The 18,403-nt window shown below is 34.3% G+C and overlaps 1 pseudogene across 1 annotated transcript in view; it reads right to left on the bottom strand.

Annotated features, from left to right (window-relative positions):
- LOC149803198 (sodium-coupled monocarboxylate transporter 2-like) overlaps positions 1–13,387 on the bottom strand; it is a 48,207-nt pseudogene extending 34,820 nt beyond the window's left edge. Inside the window, exons 1-5 of the transcript XR_016419951.1 lie at positions 13,012–13,387; positions 7,877–7,942; positions 3,950–4,001; positions 3,340–3,407; positions 1,045–1,199 (exon numbers count right to left, since the gene is read on the bottom strand). The product of XR_016419951.1 is annotated as a sodium-coupled monocarboxylate transporter 2-like (transcript). The remainder of the gene's footprint in view (positions 1–1,044; positions 1,200–3,339; positions 3,408–3,949; positions 4,002–7,876; positions 7,943–13,011) is intronic.
- Positions 13,388–18,403: the final 5,016 nt, after the last annotated feature.

The raw sequence follows: 18,403 nt of genomic DNA, 5'->3' as shown, positions 1-18,403 counted from the left end.
GTGCTTCTTTTGTAAATTTGTGAAATAATACACCTTAGTCTTAACATGAATGGTTCACGAATATGTTTTAATTTGTGAAAAAATACCCTGTAGTTTAACTGGTCTATTGGTCATTAGTTCAAATCAATCAATAATGTAGACCATGCCACATTTGCTCTATGTCCTCAGCTCCTTTATTTATGTAAATTTAGTCTTACCCGCATAGCATTTCTCTCTAACTTTATTTCTATCACATTTTGGATGTACTCTACGTTTTGCTGCTCGCACGTTGCTTGTACTGATGTTTTAAAATCTTCAAGATATATGTATATATTTGTTCATCACAAATACACTTAAATGAATAATCTGAAGCCTCTCCTAGCACGTAAGAATGCGCTGCCAATATTCTTAGTGAAGCAACTTCCTAAATAAGCAATCTATATAACCTTCGTACTATATTTTATTTCTACACTTCGTTTGCGTACTTTTACAACCACCACCTCCATTTGAATATAGTAGCAAGATTGTAAATATCACGATAATATAGGATGTGCTTGAGAAGTGAAAAGATTGATTAAAACTTAATCTGAGTTTCTAAGTGTATTCGTTCATTTATTTTATTATCCATAGCCCAAAATCAGACTATTTTAAAATGTCACGGTCCAGAAGTTGGAAGTCAGATAAAATGTCTGTTGAAAACCAATATATTGCTGTTGTTCAAAATATAACTGTTGCTTATATTTGTTTTTGTGCAAGATGGACAAAGCGTTCTGTTCTATTACATATCTAGTTTTTAAAAGGAGAGAGAACATTTCCTTATAGGCCTCAGAACAGAGTCAATAAATATAGGTTTTCCACTGTAAACGACTTGGAATGGGAACCAGGAATGGAACACACACACACACACACACACACACACACACACACACAGAGTAAAATGTAATGACCCATTTGATGTAACGCTGAAAGAGTATTATTAGTTTCAAATAAATACAATACTAATTTCTAATGGAATGTTATACCACGTGTCTCTGTGTTTTTCTCTCTCTCCCTCTAATGACTTGCTCGAAGAAGACAATCCTGTTGTTTTTTCTTGCTATTTCCCAGGCCTTGTCAAATCCTCCGACAAATAAAGATGTCCGTACCAGGATGCAGATCACGCCGGTAAAGACAATACACGTCTGTACTGTGTCCGCTCACAGCACCGCTTTCATTCCTCCCTGGGCACAAAAAAGACATAAGAACAATTTTATTTGAGAATAATGATAACTCCTCTAACCTTCCGCAAATCGCGTATTTCTCAAGAAGTTAATTATTTTCACCATCTAATGTCTCTGGACGCATCTGTGTTTGACAGGTTTGAAGTTTGTGACGATAGATCTTACGGGAAATATAAGTCATTTACATTACATATGTTAGTAGAATGACCACACACATACATCCGAGATGGACGCTCTAACGCAAAATAATATCGCTAGAAATAATCTAATGACAATGCATAAAACATAACAGCATAACGTGACACATCACAATATAAAAGTTGTTGTTTTGAGTTTGAAAAACAACTTGCCCATCAATGGTTTATTTATTAAACTCGGATAGGAGGCCTCGGACAAATGACATATACTTCGGTTTATTAGTCAAGGAACCATCAAACAAGAGTAATAATTGTATAACATAATAAAATATATACAAATTAAACACAACACGTCATAAAATAACATTCTGCTTGATCCTATAAGATAAAACAAAATTTATAGCTGTACAATCTGCCAGAAAATTTATACGAGGAAAGAAAATCATTTAAAGAAATATATTTACCACTCTGAAGACATAAAATGCAAATATAAGGACATTTCATTTTGGCTGTCTCAATTTCGTCCACCCATATTGTCTTCGATAAGTAATATTTCACCACAGCATTTTAGAATTCGACATACTCTACTTTTTTCATATAAATCAAAGCCTGCATTAATGGCATAATAGTCCAGACTTAATAGCGAAATTTAATGTAGGTCAGCGTAATAACACTTATATAGTAAACAATACATCGGCATCACCCTGAACATGTAGACGAGGAATGTTATCAGGCTAGTTGTACGACCGTCGCCATAATCAATATAAGAATGCTGAGATATTGCGTCTCTTGTACAAATAACGCTATAAAAATAATTAATATACGGATGTTGAGATTTTGCGTCTCTTATACAGACACCGCTATAAACATAATTAATATACGGATGCTGCGACATTGACACTGCGTCTCTTGTACAAATACCGCAATAAATATAATCAATATACGGATGCTGAGATATTGCAGTTCTTGTATAGAAACCTCTTTATGTTTTTCATGCTTATCCTTGAAGCGGGTAAATGCGTAATTCTTAGTTTAAGCGTTTAGTTTAGTTTAACACACCGCTATAAACATAATTAATATACGGATGCTGCGACATTGACACTGCGTCTCTTGTACAAATACCGCTATAAATATAATCAATATACGAATGCTGAGATATCGCAGTTCTTGTATAGAAACCTGTTTATGTTTTTCATGCTTATCCTTTAAGCGGGTAAATGCGTAATTCTTAGTTTAAGCGTTTTCCCGCCTAAGAGATCCCCCCCCCCCCGCAAGATTTAACTTATCCCAAATTGGTCGACACGCCTATCGTTTGATTTTCTATCCGCCTGGTTCCAGATTTCTTCACACCTTGTTGGCGCGCCACGGGGTATCCGACCTGACTATGCCCTTCATCAATAGCCCTGCTATACAAAGGATTTATACCTCTGAAGGCAATTCGGAAATACAGAATCACGTTACTCTTTAAGCAAAACGTCTGACCCACATGCTAATATTTCCGCAAAATTCTGCCCTTCAATTCATTACATTTAGAAAGTCTTATAGCAGCGATATGTTCTCAAAGAGTAGTAGGTGTGAGGAATGTGAAATTGTACCGGAAGTGCTGAAAACCTTTAATCGAAAAGTACACATACAAGTATGTTTATGAAATCTGAGACAGATTTCTTGAAACGTTAATGACGATTGTTCGACATCCAAACAAAATTAAGCTTACTCCTACGTATGATAAATTACACCCACAATGTCAAATTTTAAAATAACGAAACTGACCTATATCATCAGCTATCTGATTAATTAAGGTAACAGGCAAAAGTAAGTGATGTTCTTGACATGATAATAGGCAACACTGTCTTGATCCTTATGTCTTCACTGATTCTGTCAAGATCAAAGTTTAAGATCAGGCAAGGTATAGAGTTGCTACCTAACGTTGGAAACGGTTGTAAATATTCAGCATTATACAGAAGAAACGATCACGATACTGTTTTGTTGTATGTGATACTAACTATGGCTGTAAAAAATATGCATACTAGGCTTACAACCAACATCGAACCCCAGAACGATAATCCGGTGACTGGAAATGTAAACAAGATGGAACTCTGATAATAAAGAAGAAATACGAAAAGCATTGGAAACTTAGCTTGTATAAAAATATTTCACTTGGTCACCCTAAAAATATTCATGTCAAAAGATCAAATCATTTTAAGTGTGGAAATCCTTCACCACTTTGGGAAATATTTTCAAAAAATAAACGGCAAGTCTCTGCTCTAGAGTATTCCTTGTTACATAAAAAACCTGTTGAATAAGTGTCTGATATGTAAATTCGAGGTCGACGTCACATAATGGTTTTAGATATTCTACAACACTGTATGAAAGAGAATTATCTGTTTCAAATGCAATAATGACAATAACTTTTCTAAGATCGCTTCAAGAGATGATAGCAATGTAATCGTCGACTACTTGCCTGCCATCAAATATTTGTATTTCTTGATGCAAGGCACTGAAACATTTAAATATTCAGTTGGCATATTAAATACTACTAAATATTGCTGTTGTATATGTTGCGTGAACGTATGTGCGTCATGAGAGAGAGAGAGAGAGGGAGAGAGAGAGTACCTGCATTTATAGCCAGGGATGGAGCATACATCACTAATGAAATGTAAAATATCTGAAAGTAAATATTTTACAAACTACATTTGTAAAGTTAGACCATGAAATAAACAGTGATCGAAATCTAACGCACGGGAATGGATGACTATTTTGGAGACAGGAGTAGTCATTTCTATCCCCCTAACAATTACTTAGAACCAGGTGGGGTCTTTTCTGTATTCCTAATAAACTAACTTTCAAGTCTGACTTTTGATACGAAATGAGTCGATATGTCCCTGTTGCATACTGATGAATGCAACAATTGTCTGAAAAATATTAAATTTGACATTGACTTAACCTATGTTTGTATTTGCAATTAATATGACGATTTAAGATATTGTGTCTCATTGAACCAGACACTAAGAAGTCTTCTGTTGAAAACGCCATGCCTATATGGCTTTCGGAGCACCGACAACAATATTTCAAGATCGGTATCTGGGAGGTCATATTGGAAGCCAGGTTGGCATTATTTTAATTTAGACCTACCAGACATTATCGGATGTCTCCTGGTGTAAAAACCTCTTGTAATTATGACTTATTGTTTATGTGTCTAACACGATTGTCAGCATGGCTGCCATGGTGACTATATTTGTCGTTAAAAGGCACCATTTTCATTAATTAGACATCAAAAAAGAAAAGTTCGAAGAAATAACCCACAGTAATATGAATGTGAATTCACGAGCTTTAGGGATAAAAAGATTTCAAGATGACTGATATGGTGGCCAATTTGGACGAGAAGACGGCAACATTTTCATTTAGGACCAACTAGACATCATTCAAAATCTGTTAAAGAATCTCATTAAAACATTTAAGAAAAGTTAAGGAATTTAAGATTTGATTTAGAGTTAAAAATGATGAAAATATAGAATAGTACGTGCCACGTGACAGCAACGATATTGAAGATGTACTTAAGGTTCTATTAGTGTGTCCCTTAAATACTAATACACATGAAAGCTTAATTATGCATCCAGTCATCAAGATATCACTCCGTTCGATTGCCAACTTCTAGTAAAACAAATATATATATATATATATATATATATATATATATATATATATATATATATATATATATATATATATATATATACATTATAGCTAATTTTGTATATGACATGTTTGAAATAAGACTTTGAGAAGGACAATAATTTGTTATAAAGATTATTTATATTTATCCATTCTCTCCTTCCGAGGTTTGTTCATTATAACGTTTTTCTTCTTTTCCACATATGTTATTGCTAAGAATATTATAAGTAAATCCCGGGCAATAAATATCGAAATAAATTTTTCTACTTTTAAAATCATCTCTGTTTTAAAATTTAACAATTAATTATCGAGCATGGGAGCAAGAGTTCAAAACCAAAACGGGTGACATACCTGCAAAGAATGAAATGTAAGGGATGAAGGAAAGTTAAGATTGGAGGGATAGTGTTTGGTGATGTCTCCAGTATGTACGAGTTTAAATGTAGTCATAATGGAACAAGACGTAATCATATTTTTGTAATAATAATTATATTTTGTTGCAAGATGTTTATCACATGTAAAGTTCATTTCCATATTGAAGTGCATCTCAGTTAATATTAACACTCATTAATGATAATCTGTAAAAGGCACAGTTCTTCCGTTATTGAACATTCTTCATTCAGAACGAAAATGATGGTCGTTGTTTTCTGTTAGAAATCCACAAGAGTAGAAAGGACTACCGATAAGATTATATCTAAATATATCATAATTCCTATAACTGCATTTTTCTTTTAACGGCTTCATAGCACAGAAGCTTCCCTATTACTAAAGTTAAAGAACTTGAAGCAGTGTGTTGCGCTTGGTATTTCTTGTTTGAAGGTTAGTGTAGACGAACGGTTATTGTGCATTGTGGCAGATCGTTCCATGATTCGGGCATGCACGATTGTTTTGGACAAATAGGTTCTACATTGATACTGAATGACATTGTTCTAGTTTCTCAAATTACAGGGCACCGTGTTTCACAAAGTGGGAACCGCTCCGGTGGCCTAGTGGTTACAGCGTCCGCCTCGGATGCGGGAGGCCGTGGGTTCGATTCCCGGCCGAGTCATACCAAAGACTTCCAAACATGGTACTAACAGCTGCCTCGCTTGGATAATGTGACTGGGTGGGACATCGTGTCTGCGGCATGCCCAGTGCTAGACATCACTATAAACTGCCACACTGCAGACCTCGTAGCGATATGGCTGAAATTTTTTTAAAGCTACGTTAAAGATCCAAATCACAAACACACTTACAAAGTAAGAGAATGTCAGTTTGATAATATTTTTAATCAATAAAAACTGCATAATGTGTGTTTCGCTTTGCTCCGAGAGTGGATGAATGTGGAATAAATAAATTTTACTCAGGTTATCTTTTGATACATATACTCAAACTTCCTCAGTCGTCCAATTCACATATATGCAGAACGATTTATAGATATAATATGGTTGCCCCAAGAGCCATTGGGTGATAAAATTATTCTAAGATATTGATGTGATGTAACTAATTGAAATCTTTTCACCAGAAAATCCAAGGCATGTATTCCAGCTTCCTGATCAAGAAATGGACGCAGTCTAGATTGGATGGAATAAATAATGTTTGAAAATCATCGCTTAATGTGCCTTGAATGAAAGGTGGTTCGGATGATATGCATTGTAAAGAGGAATCGTCTGAAAATAATCTCAACAGTACTTTTAACCTTTCAACTACACCATTAATATATAGAAGAAAAGGAAAGGAGTCTACTGCTTCTTGCAGTGCTCATTCAGTGAGTTGTCCAAGGTTTGATAATTGATATGCAACCATGACTATTTGGAGTCCTGTTAGCTAAATTATCATATATACATGCCAATAAGTCTATAAATGCCACGCTATATCAAGGGATATGTATATGTCAAGGAATATGATACAGTTAAGTTCTCTTGCGTCGACTGCTTGTAGATGTTTTGATAGGTATTCATGAGCTGATATGTAGTTGAATGATCAGATATATACAGATTTACAATTGAAATGTAAATCATTTTCGTAGAAATAATTGAGCATATATATTCAAAGACCAATCTTTCGTTTTATTTCATTTGATAACCACGCAATGTATGGTATGTAAAGTACGAGCATGTCAACGCTTTAGAAAATAAATTATGAAATTATTGTTTGTTTCCTGTCTATAAGTGTTTGCACAACATTTACAACACCTCAGTGTCAACTTGATTTTGTTGTAACTACCATTGCCCCTATGGGGTAATATGCACAAGCATTCCTACAATGCTTCTTATGAGTAAAATATGTAGAGACATTCCCGCCATGGCTCTTGTCTCTAATATCATGAATATTGCTCATTTCCAAAGCAAATACAATGATATTGCATTAAGAATGAACCAAGAAACTTCTGCTTATCTAGACAGAATTTATAAGTATTGTTTTTGTTAAATATGTCTGCTGTAGAAAAGTTATACCTGAATAAATAAAACAAAGCTACCCATCCACTGATTCCATACCACAAGGAGACAATACTGTGTCTGACCTTTTACCATCTTAATTAGGATCGGGAACTATTAGTCGAATACTAAACATGCAGAAACCTTCATTTTGGAACAGCATATCCTGTGACATCTATACAGACTAATATTATTGACCGTAAGACGATTGTGAAAAAAAGCTGAGTGGCGAGAGTTTATACTTCCAAATGAAGAAACAAATCAAACTAACTCGACAAATGTATAATCCTGAAATACAAATACTATCAGCAACGACTTTGTATCTGATATACCGAAAACGGGATTTGAAAAGGGTTATGTTCATAATTTGTAAACATTCTAGGCTTCTGTCAATATACATCATGACACTTTGGACCTATACTTTGTTATATTATATTTACTTAGTTTTACTTACAATCCACAACACATATATGCCGCATGCAACCATTCTGTTGTCTCTCCCAAACCGCATTTCTATGTACTGTAACATAGGAAAAATAACATCAAGTAGGAGAAACGAAGTTAAAACAAACAAAGGCTAATTTAGTCGTGGATTAGGATTTAAAAATGCAACAATCAAATCATTATTCCATGTTATGCAATTGTTGAGGACATTTGATTGATAAAGATCGTGCTACTAATATACAGCCATGTTATATATATATAAAATACAGTCAATATATTGCATCTGTCATGATGTAAAGGTAAACTTCGTCATATTTTTCATTTGTACGTAAGCAAATGCATATACTGTTTCAATCAATATTATTTTGTTATATGTATGAAATGATTTTTTTATTAACGTTTTAAAAGACAAATGTAGCGTATGTCATTACTACAAGTGACAATGCTTTAACATTCTTTACATTTATTAATGTGATTTTATTCCGGACACCAATGAATCTTAGCAAACTAATCTTACGGTGCATCTTGGAAGCATGAAGCTAAATTTATTAACACGAATATTCTGTTTGTTATCGAAAGGTCAACTGGGTATGTTTTAACGTGTTTTCTAAATTCAAGTACTTTGTAAAGACAACGTTCCCTTATGCAACATTGATAGTTTGTGAATCGATGTTCACCAGAAATCTGGCCGAGTTGGAGATTTTCTTACCATTTATTGTGCGCCTTTGCATTACATTTGTATTGTGTTGCTAGGTTTCGTGAATTTGTGACATGCCTAGTAACTGAAACTGAATGAAATAAAGAGGAAGTAATATCATTATCAGTTGTTCTCAAGATTTATATCATGGTAAGCAACTTATTAAATAACTTGAAGGGATCGTAACAATGTACTCACGCTTGGAACCATCAATAAATCAATCAATTAACCAATCAATCAATAACGAAAGGCCAGGCTTAATTGCATCACAAGAGAATGAACTATTCAGTAAAAACACAATTGAGCCTAAACTCTTAAAATTCCCGGCTTTATTTATTGGATTTTATTAAGTCGCATGAATCCGAATATTTGCTAAATTCATATTTGGTTTAAACGAAATGCGCATGCAAATTTCTTTTTTCACATAAAAAACACCTAATCCATAGGAAATTTCCATACTAGACATCTTTTCGTTCTATTGATATGATATTATTTCCTGACCAAATTTTTAGGAAAGATAAACGTCTTGCTGGAGATAAAAATCAAAAGATATGTTATCAAAGGAATAAAGGCATTAAAACCAGTCTATAACTTACCCTTAGATGAAGACTGAAATAAATACTTATCAGCACTTGAAAAACAAATTTTTTAACGGTCGGACAATAAAATGTTTTGTAGCGTTTGAGTTTTGAATTTAAATACTATGTCAAAGACCTTTTTCTCGCACAACTAATTTCACCACACCCAAATCCATCACTGACTGTATACATTTTGAATCATGGAATACTATTCTTTGATAAAGAAAAGTGCCTGAATGTTAAAGTCACTACACGATAATATTCTTAAATATTAAACCCGTATATCCTAATCTTCTGTCAAAGATGTATGTCCAAATGTCATGCCACTATATTCTAAATCCTTTATCAAAGACGCCCACCTAAATTTTAAGTGATATACCCGAATCTTCTGTCAAAGAAGTCTGCCCAAATGTCATGCCACTATATTCTAAATCCTTTACCAAAGAAGCACACCTAAATGTTAAGTGATATACCCTAATCTTCTGTCAAAGAAGTCTGCCCAGATGTCATGCCACTATATTTTAAATCTTTTACCAAAGACGCCCACCTAAATGTTAAGTGATATATCCTACTCTTCTGTCAAAGAAGACCACCTAAATGTTAAATTACATACCCCAACGTTTTATTTAAGGAGTCTTTCTAAATGTTAAGCCATATACCATAACTTTTATTTAAGGAGTCCTTCTAAATTTTAAGCCATATACCATGACCTTGTGTCTACGAAGTCTTCCTAAATATTAAGCTTTATAATCTAATATTTTGTCAGACAAGACCGCCTTATGTTTAGACTCCATAATCTTGTCTGCTGTCAAAGAATTCGCTCTGAATATTAAAGAAGTCCGCCTAAAGGATAAGCTAAACTACCCTAAAAATCTGTAAATAAAAAACATCCTTAAATATTTGGCTGTATATCCTAAATGTTTGGGTCAAGAAATCCGCCAAAAAGGTTAAGATATTAAACCCGAATCCTAAATCATAAGCCATATTCCCTAATCATCAGTCCATCTTAATCTAAAGCTCCTAGACACTAATCTTCTATTAAAGAAGTCCGCCTAAATTTTAAATTAAACAACCCTAATCTTTTGTCAAAGAAGTCACCCTAAATTTTAAGCTATCATCATTTGTCAAAGAAGTCACCGAAAATGTTAAGCTATCATCTTTTGTCAAAGAAGTCACCCTAAATGTTAAGCTATCATCATTTGTCAAAGAAGTCACCGAAAATGTTAAGCTATCATTTTTTGTCAATGAAGTCACCCTAAATGTTAAGCAATCATCTTTTGTCAAAGAAGTCACCCTAAATGTTAAGCTATCATCATTTGTCAAAAAAAGTCACCCTAAATGTTAAGCTATCATCATTTGTCAAAAAAGTCACCCTAAATGTTAAGCTATCTTCTTTTGTCAAAGAAGTCACCGAAAATGTTAAGCTATCATCTTTTGTCAATGAAGTCACCCTAAATGTTAAGCTATCATCTTTTGTCAAAGAAGTCACCCTAAATGTTAAGCTATCATCTTTTTCAAAGTTGAAAGTGTTTTAGCCTTTTGAGAAAATTTACACTCAATTGAGCAATACCACACCTGTAGGATATATATTTTTAATAAACATTCTTTCTTATCAAAATGTAATCGCAGTATGACCTTTCTTAAAAGGAGATTGTCCATAAAAATTCTTCTTATCTCTTGTTAATTGAGCCAAGAAGAAACGGCCACTGCCCGATGCTACTGGCCTAGAACAATGTACATAAGAATCTTAATTTGTAAACTTCACTTTTTGTACAATATGTTTCGCCCATATTCTCTGATCGCGAGTGTCCTCCACACATTAGACTGCTACCTAAGATTTACAGCAAAGTTCAATACGGGTTAAATAGAGATTAGTTTAGAAAATAAACAGGTACGTACTACGGTCAGGAGTGCGCATCGATTGCTTTTGAAATGAATATTGTGAATCATAAACTAACCGAGATCACAAATAACGGATAGATTACAATTTTTCTTTTATCCTTGTTGAACTGTGTCTAGGCGCGCATTAAGAAAAGGTGGTCATTAAAACAAAATGAAATATGAAATATAGCCGCACAAATATTATTATGGTTGAAATTTTTATATCTAGTTCTTGTTTTCTCTTGTAATGGAAAATTCTTCAAAGTTCAACATATGTTGGTTGATACAACTCTGCATGCAATAGATATACTAATTTGTACTTTCAAATAAGGTTACTTAAATAGTAGAAACATCCTGATATAAATGTTAACCCAGTTTTTAAGTATGCAGGCGTTATGTGGTTTCACAATGTTGGCACCGTTGAACTTGTATAACGAAAGTTGTTAAAATATGTGCTAACGTAAAACCATCTACTTGTGACGTCGGTCTATACAGTATACTTGTGACGTCGGTGTATACGGTAATCTTGGAAGAATCTCATTTTAGTTATTGAGGTATTGATTTATAAATAAATATTCTGTAAATAATATCACGAGTATAACATTTTAACACTTGTCTCTGAGGTATCAAAGTATGTGGAAGAAAAGTTAGAGTATGGTCGAAAATATTCCCCAGGATTGAACATGCACAAGTATCTTCACACTACAGTGGTTATGTATTCAAAACATAATGGTCATCGATGTTACAGTATCTTCACACCACAGGTGACAATATGCTACGCTCCATTGACACTCGTGGCTGCCGGTAGGATATTCCTCGTTTTGCGTAGCACTGTAGAAATTCTACATCCTTGATAAGTGATCTTGATAACCGTTTTTGATGTGTAGAAACCCCATTCAAATGGATCTAGAATTGTGACCGTACAAACAGTACTAACGTGGTGACCTTTAGTCCTGTGTTGCAAGACAGGCATTTTGAAGAAACCTCCTCGTCCCCGCTCGTCTTAAAATTTTTTTATTGTGATGTCGGGGTGGTCTCAACATCGTGAGGTTCTCAGGCGAGTCTCTCTCTCTCATATATATATATATATATATATATATATATATATATATATATATATATATATATATATATATATATATATATATATATATATATATATATATATATATATATATATATATATGTGTGTGTGTGTGTGTGTGTGTGTGTGTGTGTGTGTGTGTTTGCTAGTTTCTTGTATATCTTTTTAATATTATACAAGTCATATGAGGTTTACAGATCCGTGAATGAAACCAAAGCCATTCTTATTCCAGTGAGAGAAAAAGCACCATAATCATACATTAATTAATTAATCCACTGCATGGATATATTATAACTACAGTCACGTCAGGACTCTGTTATAATCATCTAGATAATCTTTAGTATTCTTTGTGTGACAAACTATGAATTCTTGTACATATTCATGCAATTTCACTCAGATTCACAAAGTTGGTAGCTTATCTAAAGTTGTATACTTTACAAGGTTCGTGTAGTGCTCGTTTTATACAACGTGGACTATGGACTATACGATTAAAATCGCTTAAAACAATTTGATTATAAGAATATCATAACTTTTCGTGTATTCCACCCATTTACGCATATTATTCAGGTGTGATGACTTAAACAAGAGTGGCGAGAAAAAAGACTAACCTAACATAAAATATGTCTGATTTTAAAACAAAAATAATTTGCATGCAGCAAAATTAGAACTTTGTAATAGAAAGTTTAAATTGAGTTTTAACATACAATCACATCTGACACACATCAAAATGGAAATCAAATTAAAGTCCACCAATTTTGAAGTCTTGTAAAGTCTTATTAAAATAGCTCCGTTATCAATTTTATTTACTTCTTGCTAAATATTGAGACCATACGTTGCTACAAATTGCAGAACATGTTAAAAATTTGTTTGCACATATTAAAGAACAAAATTCAAATTTGACTTACCTCAAAATTGCTAGTGATTCCGAGTTTATAGAAAACCGGTATGAAGATATGAGCAGCACCGACAGCCGTTATTATCATAGCAACAGAGAGCCACCAGTACACCGTGTTGTATGTGTAAACCTCTGCCGGGAAACCCCATGATGGTGATGGCAGATATGAAACGTGAAAGCAGGGACATGCTGCAGACGGGAATAAAATGTATTTTCCTCCCCCCCCCCACCAGCAAATAGCCTTCCGGTGTATTCTTTTTTCTATCCTTGATAGCATAGTAAACCCCAATCAGAGCCGAAATTCCCAAGGTAACTCCAGTCACGGCATAGTCCGCTGCGTGGAATGTTCTTTTGATTCCACTTACGTAATGATACGATCCAGACATCTCTAGCTCTGTTAAGACAGAAACCTTTATCTTTTCTATACAGTGATGTTTTGTCCCAAGCTAACACACCATACTCGTATATAGACGTATGAATCGTCTTAAACTATTTTTTTTTATCGCTGAACATTGTCCTAAATATCAAACGAAGTAAACAGGGTAAACAATTCATGACCCATACTCTGGCAACAACAGGGCAGTCGAAGAAGACCAAGAAGGTCATTCTTCCGTGTAGTACATTTCTATCTGCCTCTCCCATAATCGTCACACAAGTATAACTGCTACTACCTTACTTTGAATAGAAGAAACAAATATCTATGAAACTAGGTACGGCTGACTGACTGTCTTCATTTGCCCTTAAAAAAGATTACATTAAGTTCGTCAAATTCAGGATAAGACATAATCTTGAAACACTAGAAAAAGTAAAATTAGATTTTTTATAAAAATATGCAGCGCCATCCGAGGCATTTACATAATGGTAGATCAAACTAAGTGCGACCTTATAAGTATATCTATAGAGATATCAGAACTGATCTCGTTTATCTTCGGATGTCAGTTGCGTTCTGTAAACATGTGACGCTGGTAATGCTACAATGATTGCAAGTACACGCAATATCTTTTGTTTAATGATTAGTACTACTAATGAGGTAGAAAAGACAAAGCTTTTTGTCTGTTTTGGAATGTTCCAGATTAGTACTGCTATATTTATTCTTACTGCGCAGTAATATGCTGTCAGACTTCAACACTATCACACACACACACACACACACACACACACACACTTATATATATATAACAGTCGTTTGAATAAATGAATAGTCGCGTGTGTTATTAAACATGCCCTTATATGCAACTAGAACACATTTAACCAACCACTTAAAATCCTTTTATTTGTATGGCTGCTAATAACACACCATTAATATCTACACAAGCTCTGGTGTTCCTTTAGAAAAGCTTGATCCATTTTCTTTTGTAATCTTCCAAAATTGTAAATGTTCATAACTGTATCAGCATACAACTGAGTCAAATGAGCATACAACTGAGTCAAATGAGCATACAACTGAGTCAAATGCATTTTCAAAGTCGATTAAATGTGCAGGTATTTTGTGTTCTTTGGTGTAAAACATTAGGTCGTAGAAGTTTCTTTTACTATCCAGTGCATTGTAATTTTAGAACAAACTGTCTAGTCCTTAAATGTCATTGGCCACCTATATTGTACGAACGTGTGATATTATTATAGTCATTTAAAAAAAAACGCATTTGCTATGCATGCACACCATAAAAATGTTAAACTAGACTTAAAAATCCACTTTAAAAAATGGCATTCGGCAATCTCCTCAAATAATCGGTAGTTTCCGAGTGGCAAAAACGGATAAGACGTACATTTATCCCTTTAATTCAACCTAGCCATTCTAGTGTTTAATCTCCTCAGGTAAATGTATATGTGATATATCTTACGATCGTGCTCTTGTACAGCAAATATGTTGCATATGGATGTAATCAAAAGAGTGATGATGGAAAAAAGTTTTTATTTTTCTTTTTCCGATAGACCTTCTTTACCACAAAAAAGTGGATTGAAGCTGTGGGCTCGAATAGGGGGAGAGATGGGAAAGTCCTAAATCCTCCTAAGTCCAGTAGAAAGCTATATGGTTCATATGAGAAGAGAGATAGAAAGAGCATAAATTAAACGTATCACATGAAGGATTAAAGTACAGTAATGCTACTGCACATGTAAACTATTAATGTTTAAAATAATCATAATACTTTATGAACGTGCAGAGTGTAGACTTTAATCAAACTATTAAGCATTATTAAAACCGATATGAACTCAAAAAGGATTTGAAAAAAAAGAGGTATCACTCTAGGACGTTTATCATTTATGTACAGGTCTATATAATCAGTCATATATATATATATATATATATATATATATATATATATATATATATATATATATATATATATATATATATATATATATATATATATATATATATATATATATATATATATATATATATATGTGTGTGTGTGTGTGTGTGTATGTATGTATATATATATATATATATATATATATATATATATATATATATATATATATATATATATATATATATATATATATATATATATATATATATATATATATATATATATATATATATATATATATATATATATATATATATATATATATATATATATATTGTATTGCTATGATTTATTCATTCTTTTTTCATCATGCGAAATTTATTTGTAGTAGATGCCGGCTGGCGTAGTCATCCTTACTGTAGTGTGTATCGCTTATGTCAGATAACACAATCGCAAATGAGACGGGAATATCACCCGATTGCTGGAAGACACCTACCATTAATGCATGATACGTTATAAGGTGCATAATGAACAAGATTTTATTGTATCAAGGTTAACTATACAGCGGTATCTCGCAAATAAAAATCATTCACTGTGATTGCAAATGATAATCTTTTCGCTAGTATGGGTTACAAAAGTATTATTAAAGCAAGTATTTACTGTGTATACTATTTACCCTACGTGCATCAATGATCGTTTATATCAATTATGATTACATATGCCAAACAAATAGAAGCCAAGAAGATGAATAAACACAACTGTCAGCGAGCAATAAACGCATTGTTTAAATGTACCGACAGGATATCAACTATAAAGGTTATTTTATTACAGAGCATGCCAACTCTGGAAACTAACTTTGGTTTAATTTAAGTGTGCAGAATTATTTTTAAATAAAATCAGCCGATGTAAGGAAAATAACTTTTGTTCCTTTGGATTCTTTTAATTTGACTTTTATTTTCCTTTCTACAAAGTCGGCCGACGTTGATTCCTTTTTACCATTATTAACGGGAATTTTGAGAATAAATTGAAACAATGGAACAGTTTTGAAAGCGACACACTCGAGTGCGTCGTGCGCTCATATCGATATATGACTAAACAGTAAATTAGTTTTCGATAGATTCATCTAAATGTTCCCTACCTAAAGTTTATAGTGTTTTATTTTACGACAACAAGAAGCATGTACTTCGTCTTGTGGGGATAAATGTACGTTATTTCCGGTTGGCGTCCTCTAAAGGTGGGAAATCGTAGCTAAGGGGAAGTAACAGAAGATGTACTGTGCCCATGCGGACACTGCTATAATTAGCACCTTGAGCCAAGTCACAATCTTATGTTGCATAAACCTATCAATTTCAGCAGAAGTGTTTTCTCCGCGGTTTGAGACAAGTAAACGTTTTTAATGTTACGAATCATTACAAAATGGAGATAGTGTCCTGGAAGTCATGAAGTAAGATGCTGTCCAGGAAGTCACAGAGTAAGATGCAATCCAGAAAGTCATAGAGTAAGATGCATTCAAGAAAGTCATAGAGTAAGATGCAGTCCAGGAAGTCACAGACTAAGATGCAGTCCAGGAAGTCACAGAGTAAGATGCAGTCCAGGAAGTCATAGAGTAAGACGCAGTCCAGGAAGTCATAGAGTAAAATGTAGTCCAGGAAGTCACAGAGTAAGATGCAATCCAGGAAGTCATAGAGTAAGATGCAGTTCAGGAAGTCATAGAGTAAAATTTATCCAGGAAGTCACAGAGTAAGTTGCAGTCCAGAAAGTCATAGAGTAAGATGCAATCCAGGAAGTCATAGATTAAGATTCAGTCCAGGAAGTCACAGAGTAAAATGTAGTCCAGGAAGTCACAGAGTAAGATGCAGTCCAGGAAGTCATAGAGTAAGATGCAATCCAGGAAGTCATAGAGTAAGATGCAGTCCAGGAAGTCACAGAGTAAGATTGAGTCCAGGAAGTCACAGGGTAAGATGCAATCCAGGAAGTCATAGAGTAAAATGCAGTCCAGGAAGTCATAGAGCAAAATGTAGTCCAGGAAGTCATAGAGTAAGATGCAGTCCAGGAAGTCATAGACTAAGATGCAATCCAGGAAGTCATAGAGTAAAATGCAGTCCAGGAAGTCATAGAGTAAAATGTAGTCCAGAAAGTCATAGAGTAAGATGCAGTCCAGGAAGTCACAGAGTAAGATGGAGTCCAGGAAGTCATAGAGTAAGATGCAATCCAGGAATTCATAGTGTAAGATGCAATCCAGGAAGTCAAAGAGGAAGATGCAGTCCAGGAAGTCACAGAGTAAGATGCAATCCAGGAAGTCATAGAGGAAGATGCAGTCCAGGAAGTCATAGAGTAAAATGCAGTCCAGGAAGTCATAGAGTAAAATGCAGTCCAGGAAGTCATAGAGTAAAATGCAGTCCATGAAGTCACAGAGTAAGATGCAATCCAGGAAGTCATAGAGTAAAATGTAGTCCAGGAAGTCACAGAGTAAGTTGCAGTCCAGGAAGTCATAGAGTAAGATGCAGTCCAGAAAGTCATAGAGTAAGATGCAGTCCAGGAAGTCATAGATTAAGATTCAGTCCAGGAAGTCACAGAGTAAGACGCAGTCCAGGAAGTCATAGAGTAAGATGCAGTCCAGGAAGTCACAGAGTAAAATGTAGTCCAGGAAGTCACAGAGTAAGATGCAGTCCAGGAAGTCATAGAGTAAGATGCAGTCCAGGAAGTCACAGAGTAATATTGAGTCCAGGAAGTCATAGAGTAAAATGTAGTCCAGGAAGTCAAAGAGTAAGATGCAGTCCAGGAAGTCACAGAGTGAGATGCAGTCCAGGAAGTCAAAGAGTAAGATGGAATCCAGGAAGTCATAGAGTAAGATGCAGTCCAGGAAGTCACAGAGTAAGATTCAGTCCAGGAAGTCATAGAGTAAAATGTAGTCCAGGAAGTCACAGAGTAAGATGCAGTCCAGGAAGTCATAGTGTAAGATGCAGTCCAGGAAGTCACAGGGTAAGATGCAGTCCAGGAAGTCATAGAGTAAGATGCAATCCAGGAAGTCATAGAGTAAGATGCAGTCCTGGAAGTCACAGAGTAAGATTGAGTCCAGGAAGTCACAGAGTAAGATGCAGTCCAGGAAGTCATAGAGTAAGATGCAATCCTGGAAGTCATAGAGTA

Source organism: Sinohyriopsis cumingii, chromosome 3 (genome assembly GCF_028554795.1).
Source record: "Sinohyriopsis cumingii isolate HCF-2022 chromosome 3, ASM2855479v2, whole genome shotgun sequence".
NCBI classification, from domain to species: Eukaryota; Metazoa; Mollusca; class Bivalvia; order Unionida; family Unionidae; genus Sinohyriopsis; species Sinohyriopsis cumingii.
Note: the sequence above shows the minus strand (reverse complement) of the source record. Positions and strands in the feature narration are given on the sequence as shown.